The sequence below is a fragment of the Xenopus tropicalis genome, chromosome 7 (assembly GCF_000004195.4).
Source record: "Xenopus tropicalis strain Nigerian chromosome 7, UCB_Xtro_10.0, whole genome shotgun sequence".
Classification (NCBI taxonomy): domain Eukaryota; kingdom Metazoa; phylum Chordata; class Amphibia; order Anura; family Pipidae; genus Xenopus; species Xenopus tropicalis.
In genome coordinates this window covers 51444522-51452077 of record NC_030683.2, presented here as the reverse complement: position 1 = coordinate 51452077, position 7556 = coordinate 51444522, and positions in this window count along the sequence as shown.

The window sequence follows — 7556 nt, the reverse complement described above, 5'->3', positions numbered from 1 at the left end:
AAGAATTTAGGGCTCTCAATAAAGGGATGCTTGTGTAAAAGTTATCCACGTATAAGTGGTAACCTCGGCCCAGCAGTGGAGTTATGAGCTCCCAAACAATTTTACCACTGGTAGTCAAGTCAGTGGGACAACCGGGGGGGTCCAAATTAGTGTCCTTTCCCTCATACAGCATGAAATAACTAGTGTAGCCCGTGCTGCTTTCACAGAGTTTGTAAAATTTCATCCCATAGCGAGAACGCTTACTTGGGATATATTGGCGAAATTTTAGGCGCCCTTTGAAGAGCAAAAGGGACTCATCAACACAGACATTTTGGGAGGGGGTGTAAACCTCTGCGAAGCGCTGAGACAGGCTATCTATAAGGGGCCTCAATTTATAAAGCCTGTCATAACCGGGCTCATTAGGGGCAACAGCCGTTGTGTTGTCGTTAAAGTGAAGAAACCGCAATAAAATTTGATAACGGTTTCTTGGCATAACGGCTGAAAAAAGAGGGATGGAAAGGACTGTATTGGTATCCCAGTAGGAAGCTAAAGAATTACGTTCTACGAGTCCCATTGCCAATGTAAGAGCCAGGAATCTTTTTATTTTGTTTATATTTGTGGGATACCATGCCTGGGCTCTTGAAAAACCCGGTAAAGGGTTGCTGGCAAGATACTGCTCAGCATACAAATTTGTGTAACGGACCATGTCCTGTAGGATGGCCTCTGTAATATAGAGATTAAAAAAATCTATAATTTCAAAATTAGTGGTGTCCACACTGATGCCAGGGACTGCAGTGAAAGGGGGAATTTCAGGGACATAATTACAGGGAGGCCCCCACGCAGGCTCTCCAACTGCTGCATCAGTGCTACCCTCACCCTCTTCTACTTCCATGGGTACATCTTGGGCACTACCACCAGCCTCTGCCTCTTCAGCAGTAAGCGTGCCACCACTACTAACCTCTGCGCTAACCGTGTCACTATCGTCTATCTCTGATTCCTCAGTAGAGTGGTCAGATGGCACATACTCAGACCCAGAATCGCTAAATTCTTCTGAGCTGGAGTCCATGCAATACCTAGCAGCTTCCTCGGTGCTGTAAAACCGTTTGGCCATTGTGCCAGAAATATACCGACAACTGCAAATCTAGCAATCAGCAGGCAAAGTGAAAACAAGCAAGCAAAAAAAAAAAAAAAAAAAAAAGCAGCAAGCAAGACAGCACTTGTAATAGGAGAAGCTAGAAAAAAAAAACCTCACTGTAACCTTTTGATAAACTCAAGCCAGCAAGGGATGACCAGGAGTTAACCTTTGGCAATAGAAACTACTAGAACAATCTGAACTTAGCACCTCTGGATCTTTCTAGAACAACTGAAACCAAATGGAATAAAACCACTAAAAGCAATCAAAGAACAATAATTGCAATGAAATCGGTGGTCAGAGCCCTGGATCCACCAATGTCACTGCAAAAGCAACCTTTTAGGGGCACTAAATACACAATAAAGAACAATGCAAAGATAAAACACCATAAAATCAGTAAATTCAAATAAAACCACCCAAACCAACAAAAGAACAATAATTGCAATGAAATCGGTGGTCAGAGCCCTGGATCCACCAATGTCACTGCAAAAGCAACCTTTTAGGGGCACTAAATACACAATAAAGAACAATGCAAAGATAAAACACCATAAAATCAGTAAATTCAAATAAAACCACCCAAACCTACAAAAGAACAATAATTGCAATGAAATCGGTGGTCAGAGCCCTGGATCCACCAATGTCACTGCAAAAGCAACCTTTTAGGGGCACTAAATACACAATAAAGAACAATGCAAAGATAAAACACCATAAAATCAGTAAATTCAAATAAAACCACCCAAACCTACAAAAGAACAATAATTGCAATGAAATCGGTGGTCAGAGCCCTGGATCCACCAATGTCACTACAAAAGCAACCTTTTAGGGGCACTAAATACACAATAAAGAACAATGCAAAGATAAAACACCATAAAATCAGTAAATTCAAATAAAACCACCCAAACCTACAAAAGAACAATAATTGCAATGAAATCGGTGGTCAGAGCCCTGGATCCACCAATGTCACTGCAAAAGCAACCTTTTAGGGGCACTAAATACACAATAAAGAACAATGCAAAAGATAAAACACCATAAAATCAGTAAATTCAAATAAAACCACCCAAACCTACAAAAGAACAATAATTGCAATGAAATCGGTGGTCAGAGCCCTGGATCCACCAACGTCACTGCAAAAGCAACCTTTTAGGGGCACTAAATACACAATAAAGAACAATGCAAAGATAAAACACCATAAAATCAGTAAATTCAAATAAAACCACTCAAACCAACAGAAGAACAATTATTGCAATGAAATCAGTGGCCAGAGCCCTGGATCCACCAACGTCACTGCAAATTCAGCACCCAATAGCAATAAAAAAGTTACAGTGCAATAGAATAATTCAAAAACAGAAATCAATTATGAAAATGCAAAAAAAACACTAAAATGCAACCAAATAAATCAGATAATTATAGAGCAAGATCAGAAATAAAGTTTTAGTAAAAAAAAAAGACTGCCAAAGAAAGCAAAGAAAGAAAGAAAAGAAAAGAAAGAAAGATTTTTTTTTTTTTTTTCTAAGTGTAAGTGTGTGTGTAAGTGTCTGTGTGTGCTTGGGAAAGTTGTAAATAAGTGTGTATGTGTGTAAAAGTGTAATAATGACAAAGATAGAAGAAGAAATGGAAAAAAAAAAATAAAAAAAATTTTTAGACAGTTGAGATAGAAATAAGCAAAATAAACAGTGGTTAGAGAGTTGTAGTTCAGCTCACACAATGCAGGCAGGCAATCAGGGCGACCAATCCAGCAGGAAGGCAGCAGGAAGGCAGCAGGGGGGCTCCAGCAGTCACATGTGCGCAGCAGGAGTGAAGAGGCGACGCGGGGGCGGCGATATTTAAAGGGACAGCAGTGGACACGTCATCAATGCGTGTCCACTGCTGTCATTGGCTGAGGGACCGGATCGGTGCGGCTGGGCGACCGGATCCGTGAGTATGTCTTCATTCGCTCGTTGCCTAGGGGGTTGTGAAGGCTTTACAAGCGCTGCGCTGCTTTAAAAGCGAGCGCAGCGCTTGTAAACCCGACAGTGCCATTGGACGTAGATTCTACGTCCCATGGCACTTTGGTCCCTTGGTACCTGGGACGTAGAATCTACGTCCCTTGGCACTTAAAGGGTTAACATACTCCAGGGTAAAATCATCATCTGGGTGCACATCAAGTGCTGCAGCAAGTATACATTGCTGTTTGAGAGACCACTGAGCTGCAGGGTTACAACATAAAAATGTCTTTTATTTCTTCTCCTATACCCTGCAGGCATTCAACCATTTCTAATGTGCATCTTATATAATCCCCCATATGCTGGCTTTCATGAGTTTAGCCTGGTACAGCTTTCTAATTAGCTACAGTTTATGTACTTTCTTTGGCTACGCTGTCATTTCTTTTGCAGTTTAACATTTGCATATATGCATAATAGGGCACTGATATCTAGCCTCAGGTGGCAGTGCACTGCAAGTTACCAGAGGTGGCACTTTAAGATTTAAATTCAGATTTTTAAATCGGAATTTAGGCTCTTCTAGTGTAATTGCACTTTCTGCAATAGCAGTGCAGCCCCTTCTCATCCTGCTTTGGTGCTAAGAAAGCAAACGCAGAGGAGCGTGAGCATCTTCAAGGTCACCTCAGTGCAGAACTAGGTACAGGATTGCCGTTGAAAAAGATACTGCTTTGCACATTCCAATTCTGATATTTTGTAGACATTTATTGTCAGGTGAATTAGTTTAGCCTCCTGTACAGATGTCAATGGGTAAGGAGGTAATTGATTTTAATGAAAATAGTTAGACTATGCTTAGTTTGGCCACTAGATGGCCTTTAAAGGAACAGTAACACCAAAAAATGAAAGACCTTTAAAGTAATAAAAATATAATGCACTGTTGCCCATCACTGGTAAAATTGGTGTGTTTGCTACAGTAACACTACTATAATTTATATAATAAGCTGCTGTGTAGCCATGGGGGCAGCCATTCAAGCTGGAAAAAGGAGAAAAGGCACAGGTTACATAGCAGATAACAGGTAAGTTCTGTAGAATACAATAGTGTTTTATCTGTTATCTGCTATGTGCCTGTGCCTTTTCTCCTTTGAATGGCTGCCTCTATGGCTACATAGCAGCTTATTTATATAAATTATAGTAGACTTTCTGAAGTAAACACACAACTTTTACCAGTGCAGGGCAGCAGCACATTATATTTTAGTTACTTTTATACACTTTCATTTTTTGGTGTTACTGTTCCTTTAAGGTCGGCATGTAGAGGGAATGTCCCTTGCAGGGTCTGTAAACATCTTGAAAGAATCAGACCAGGTGGGCATCAGTTCCTTGCTAGGCAATACAGAGAGGTAGGAGTTTGTAACCAGCTTGATCTAGGAGTTAAAGTTAGACAGGACAGCTAGCATGAACAGCTGCATTTCCCATGAGGAGTGTTTGGGGTAGAGCTTGGGCACAGTGGCTCTGGAGGCTTCAGGAAGACATTCTGTGTGAATGTGTGTGAGTGACAGGAGAGGATGAGAGAGAGAGGATCCTCTGTGAAATATACCTCGTGAAACTGCAGATTCATTGGACTGACTCCAGTCTGTTATAACTAGAGATGTAGCTAACTGTTCGCCGGTGAACTAATTCGCGTGAACATCGGGTGTTCGCGAGTTCGCAAACTTTTCGCGTATGTTCGCAATTTGGGTTCGCATGGTGTTTTTCCGCTGCGTTTTTTCTCGGCCTAAAAACGCCGCACAAGCCACACATGGCGTTTTTCAGCAAATCCCGTTTCCATGGGGCTAATAGTGCAAAATAGCAAAAAACGCTGCATATTTCCACTAGGTCTGCCACCTGCCTTTGCGGTTTTACGCAACGCTGTGTCAACAAAGTATTTTTCAGAGAAATTTTTGCCCTTGATCCCCCTCCTGCATGCCACTGTCCAGGTCGTGGCACCCTTTAAACAACTTTAAAATCAGTTTTCTGGCCAGAAATGGCTTTTCTAGGTTTTAAAGTTCGCCTTCCCATTGAAGTCTATGGGGTTCGCAAAGTTCGTGAATATTCTCACTTTTTGGCGTAAGTTCGCGAACACGTTCGCGAACTTTTTTTTTTTTTTTTAAAGGTTCGCTACATCCCTAGTTACGACTCTGCCTGTGAGAAACCTGCAATAAAGATGCTTTGCATCTTTGAAAATCTGAAACATGTAGAATAGAGTAAAGTACTCTTTAGGCAGAATAACTGTTGTTATTAAGCTTTATTGCAGACTATCTTACACAATATGTTTCGGACCTTATGTGTCCTTTCTCAGGTTGTGTAATGTAGCCTGCAATAAAGCTTAAAGGAGACATTTTTATATAAAGTTCATATTCAGTTATAATATTCATCCTCCCTCAAAATGTGAAATGATGCAGAAAGAAAGATGTTTTAAAAGCATTTTACCTCCTAAAACTGTCATTATATGTGTGCTGCATTGACAACCTCTCAAATCTGAAGCCAGAGTGAAATGAAAGATGGGAGTGTCGCTTCACAGGAAGTGGTCACATCGCTGACTGACAGGCTTCACTCAACAGTAGCAGGGAAAACCCCTCCCAGTTCCCTCCTTCTGTGTCTCTCTGCTTGTGCTGCTGCCAAGGGGGGGGGGGAGAGGAGCAAGCAGAGCAGGAACAGACTACCTGTGACATCACTAAGCCCCGCCCACCCTATGCATATTCACTGCACTTCAAGTAGTTGCAGCTCTGTTACTTAAGTCTATCAGGCCCTGAAGAGTCTAAACCCAAAGCTTACAAAAGGGCTGGGTACAGCACAGTTTTAAAGCAGCTATGGACATATTTGAACCCAAAGGTATTAAAATAAAAGCACTTACTTCTATTTTACATTATTTTACATGGTTTAGTGCATTGTAAAAATTTATTATGTTGGGTTGAAAACCCCACAGACTGTTCTTCCACTTTGGCTTATTCTTCCACTTCTTCTTCTTATTCTTAGCGCCCCCCCCCACCATTTTCTAAACACTACTCCTCCTACAGTTTTAGGGGTACAATACCCAAACTCCCCACACATCTTCGCCCTATAGCGGAGCAGGTTGCTTGTGCTTTTCTAAGCGATCTGGCCCCCCGTCTTTTTGTGGTGCCGCTCCGAACACCCCAATTTTCCCATTGACTTTGACACTCTTACAGCTTTGAAGCTACACCCCCCAAACTTGAATAACATAATCATGGGGTCACCCCGAATGAAACAGCGACATTTGTTAGATGACCCAAAGTGGGAGGGGCCAACAACAGCCAATCAAATTTTAATCATTGACTTTAATGGGGATATTTAAACTGCTGCCAATCTTACAGCTTTGATTTTACTTATTGACTTGGCAGAAATCCAACCTGCTGCCAGTCTCACAGTAATAACACCGGGGTCCCCAAACTTTGCAGAGTTAGGCACCAGGTAACTGTGGTTCAAGGTAAGAAAAAGTGGGCGGAGCCACCAACAGCCAGAGTTTACCTATTGACTTTCAATGGGGAAATTCAATCTGCTGCCATTCTCACAGAATTAACACCAGGGTCCCCAAACTTTTCACAGTTGGTCACTAGGGGACTGCAATTTTAGTTTTGAAAAGTGGGCGGAGCCACCAACAGCCAGAGTTTACCTATTGACTTTCAATGGGGAAATTCAACCTGCTGCCAGTCTCACAGTACTAACACCAGGGTCCCCAAACTTTTCACAGTTGGTCACTAGGGGACTGCAATTTTCGTTTTGAAAAGTGGGCAGAGCCATCAGCAACCAATCAGATTTCACCTATTGATTTTTATTGGTTTGTTGCCAGTGTTCCCAAACTTTGCATAGTCAGACACTGGGTGACTATGCATTTAAGGTTTTTTGTATTTTTGTAAGTGTGTGGAGCCACCAACATTTTATTCTAAATGGGGAAATTCAACCTGCTGCCATTCTCACAGTATTAACACCAGGGTCCCCAAACTTTTCACAGTTGGTCACTAGAGGACTACAGTTTTAGTTTTGAAAAAGTGGGCGGGGCCACCAACAGCCAATCAAATTTCTCCTATTGAATTTTATTGGTTTGATGCCAGAGTTCGCAAACTTTGCACAGTCAGTCACTGGGTGACTTTGTACTCAAGGTTAGAAAAAGTGGGCGGGGCCGCCAAAAGCCAATCACATTTCTTTCATTGTTTTCAGTGGGAAAATTTTAACTGCTGCCATTCTCACATGTTTCATGTCAGGGTCCCCAAACTTTGCACAGTTTGTCACTAGGTGACTATTTTCCAAGTTTATAAAAGTGGGTGGGGTCAACAACAACCAATTAGATGTCACCTATAGACTTCATATGTTTAAATTTAAACTGCGGCCATTCTTTAAATATTAATACTAAGGTCTCCAAACTTTGCAAAGCTAGTCACCTGGTAACTGCAGTTTAGAGTTAGAAAAAGTGGGTGGAGCCAACAACAGCCAATCAGATTTTACCTATTGATTTTCAATGGGAAATTCAACCTGCT